At 51.2% G+C, this 3824-nt stretch overlaps 1 protein-coding gene across 1 annotated transcript in view; it reads right to left on the reverse strand.

The window, feature by feature from the left end:
• Positions 1 to 1889, reverse strand: part of NPRL3 (nitrogen permease regulator-like 3 (S. cerevisiae)) — a 46470-nt gene extending 44581 nt beyond the window's left edge. Inside the window, exon 1 of the mRNA XM_009881918.1 lies at positions 1880 to 1889. The gene's annotated coding sequence lies outside the window, so the exon portion shown is untranslated. The remainder of the gene's footprint in view (positions 1 to 1879) is intronic.
• Positions 1890 to 3824: the final 1935 nt, after the last annotated feature.

Genomic DNA, 3824 nt, shown 5'->3' on the forward strand with positions numbered 1-3824 from the left:
CCCCCAGCCTGTGTGCGGTGGCCCCCTGGTCCCCAGCCACGGTGCTGGCCATGGAGCTCTGGCACAGGGACTGCCGGGGCCTGGGCCCCCCGTTCCCGCTTCTTTGGGTCGTTTCTAGTGATTCTGCCGGTTCAGCTGTTACGAGTCCAGAACTTCACTCAAAGCTGGTGGCTGTGGAAATCGGACCCTTTGGCTCCCCGTGCCAAGGAAAGGTGTGCTTGATCATATTCCTCACGTTCATTGCAAGATCTCAGGGGGCTTCACAGCACTGAGACAACTAGGACAAGTGGAAATTGCCTCAAGTTGCGCCAGGGGAGGTTTAGATTGGGTATTAGGAAAAATTTCTTCACTGAAAGGGTTGTCAAGCATTGGAAAAGGCTGTCCAGGGAAGTGGTGGAATCGCCATCCCTGGAGGCATTTAAAAGATGGGTAGACGTGGTGCTGAAGGACATGGTTTAGTGGTGGGTTTGGCAATGGGAGGTTGATGGTTGTACTCAATGATTTTAAAGGAGCCTTCTAACCTAGAGGATTCTATGATTCTCTTGCTGTGTCCTGGACACCTCCAAGGACGGTGATCCCACAGCTTCTCCAAGTTTGCCTTGTGGTTCCTGTAACCTTACTCCTGCCTCGAGATTACTATGAGTAACAGCTGGCAGCTGTCTTGGTGCATTCCTCTTACTTTGTGTTTAACCGAGATCAGAAAATTATCAGCAATTATGTTAGAGGATGTCCTGGGTTTTGCACATAAATTCTCCTGCATTTGATTGCAATATTTGGGTATTTGAAGGCTCTGAGATATCCCCACTCGCTCTGCATTCCCCCCAGGGACACCGGGCAGCGGTGGGTGGCTGCAGAGGGAGATGAGCAGAGGCGGGGTGGCCGTAATCTGCAGGGCCATTCTCCTCCACGAGGCCAGCGATAACAATTGGAGCAAGAGAAGGTGTCGCTGAGGGGAGAGAATTGGCTGAGGGTGATTAAAGAGCAGTCGCGTTATCGCAGCAGAGCATTCCTCCTGCACCAGCACTGGGCAGCAGCGTTAAAACTTCCCAGCATGTCTGCTTCGAAGCATAATTTTACTTTCTTAAATAATAAATTACAGACATATTTGTCATTTCCAGCTCTTGGAGGCTGTGGTTTAGTTAAAGCAAACTGTTACAAGCTGGTAGGAAATTAAAGACTAAAGACAGGACTTCGATTCCACTTTTAAGATTTCCAAAACTTGATATGCCCAGAATTTTTCAAAGTTAGAGCAGCTGTATGTGCCACCTTATCCCCCGGAATTCCCTTCGAGGGGGAGGCCGTCCCTGTGCAGAGTGCAGGTCTGTGGGGAAAGTTATCCCTGATCTCACAGCAGTGCCTTTCAGCCAGGCACTGGATCTACAGTCAGGGCTGATGGAAATTATAACCCCGCTTTTATAACGAGCCAACAGGCCTGTTGCTTGCTTCTGCCTTTTAAAATGAGAAACTGGCAGCCTGCTTGTGGAACAGGATTAAGAAAGGCCTACGTTAATATTAAAAATCACCTTTGGTGATTTTTCACAGCTTCATGGCAAATATTCATCGTCAGCATAAGGGTGGACATTCTGCCAGGGGTTTGCGAATACTACCCATGAGCAGCAGCAAGAGAGGAAGGCAGATCTGGTGGGGTTTCCCAGAGGACCATTCATCATCGGTCCTGTGACCAGGGGAACACCAGCGATCCTGTTGTCCAACTCCTTGTGTCACTCAGCCTAGGACCTCTGTGTCTCACTACCTCATGGGCAGCTGGAGCACTGGGATGGAGGAACTTGGCTGAGAGGTCCATGCAAGGACGGAGACCGTCACTCTCCACATCACATTGCAGCACGTGGTCAAGGATCACACTTCTCCCACCTGGCACGTTCCTGAGAAGCAGGAACATCCCCAGTGCAGCCATCCCCAGCACAGCCCTGATCCTGGGCAGGCGATGGGTGACTTCTAGCAAACCACTGTCATCTTTTGGCTGCTCTCGCTTTTGTGATAGTGCAAGAGTAACTCACAGAAAATGAATTCAAATTCCATAAAGATTTCAGTGATGACCAAACCTCCTGTGCGGGCATCACTCTGACCCTCATGTGTACACAAACCTTAATCCTACAGTCATGGAGGATCAATGTTCAGGTTAAACAGTGGGCAGCAAAATAGGACAGAGTCCTGATAGTCTCTGCCTTATCCCTGGGTATATCTGGGTCACCGTCGCTTGCCTCATGCGTTGATTGAGTGACCTCTGATTAAAAGCACTCTCACCCAGGAGAGCTTGGAGTGCAGTCGTGCAGTGGGTGACGTACGAGGCAGCACTTTGGGGAGGAGACGAAAACATTGTATAAATGTATGTTTAAAAACAACATCTTTATTTTCAAAGCATTTTTTTCTATGGCAAACTGCAAGTTTTTTAAAATGCATATAGCAAGGGATGATGAATACAGTTTCCCTCGATACCTCCATCCATTTAAGCTGTACAAACTGAATATTGCCTTTTCCCATGCCCTGACTGAAGGACTGCTGCCTGTGCCATCAGAGGCACATTTAATGGGAGACTGCTCTGCACTGCCACTGCGTACCCAGACACAGTTAGCTCCAGGCTTTCAGTGGATGTGTATGGCGTTTATTGAAGGGAGGATATACAGAGAGCTCTCTGATAATAATCCTTATTATAAAGCGATTGTCTTCACTGGGTCTCAAGCGAGTCCCCTCTTGTATCCCCTCTTAAAGTGAGGTACCGAGAGAAGTGAGTGACCCAGCCAGCCTGTGGGCAGGAGGGCTGCGGAGGGAGCTGTGGCACTGAACGCAGTCGTAATGAAATCCCAGATAAGGCGTTGGCCTCCGCAGAGGGCATGATAATACAAGATCACCCAACCCAGCCAGGCTTGCAGACCAAGAAGCATGGAGCACTTTGTGCCTGCCCTTTGGGGAAACCCAAGGCTTCTCCTGCTTCATCTGACAGATTACATGCGGAGAGGCTTAAACTCAGAGCCCGGTGCAAAGCCCAAGGGGTGGGTCAGAGCCCTTCTGCAGGTGCCACTGCAGCCACCAGAGCACTGGGGACACCAGAGGACACAGCAGCCACTGTTGGACCCCAGTGCTACTGCTTCTCTAGCACCACTGGTTCATTCTCACCTGACCCCAGGATGCAGTGGCAGAGCCACAGCCCCGGGAGAGCGGGGTCTATTTGTTGTGACTGTATCAACTCCTCCAGGCTGTAGAGTCTACCCAGAGAGGAGAGACCTATCCCCATGGGAAGGCACAGAAGAAGCCCCCACCGTAAGCGGAGCACACATGAGAGCCTAGCTCCCACCTGAAACCCACCACGCGCCGGCAGTCGGGTTCCCCTTCCCGGCAGCGTAGCACAGCCACCCTGTGGCTCCCAGGAGAGGTTCCAAGCGTGGTGCATGCTCCTGTGGGACATTGAGCACGGCTGGGTGGTGTGATTTCACTGGCATTGCTCCTTTGGTACAGATAACCGTAGGCTGGATCTACTGCAATGCACACATGACCCAGTATCATCAGATCCCTAGAAGGGCTTTCCTCATAGCAGGACGAGCATGTCTGGGGAGCATCCTCTGCGGCATTGCTGTGAAACGCAGACGTGTCTCAGCGAGGAATCTGACTTATACATATCAACCTTCTCCGCACAAGCGTGCAAGACTTTTTGGGCAAAGAGCACTATCTGCCCCCTCTGACTGTACCAGCCAGCTTTCCATGCACGGCTGCCAGCGCTCAGCAGCGATGTGTGCGGCTGCTGGAGTTTATCGGGGTGGCAGCGAGATTTACCTCTGCTTCATTTCCTGGCAGGATACTCATTCCCT

The sequence above is a fragment of the Charadrius vociferus genome, unplaced genomic scaffold, assembly GCF_000708025.1.
Source record: "Charadrius vociferus isolate BGI_N301 unplaced genomic scaffold, ASM70802v2 scaffold593, whole genome shotgun sequence".
NCBI classification, from domain to species: Eukaryota; Metazoa; Chordata; class Aves; order Charadriiformes; family Charadriidae; genus Charadrius; species Charadrius vociferus.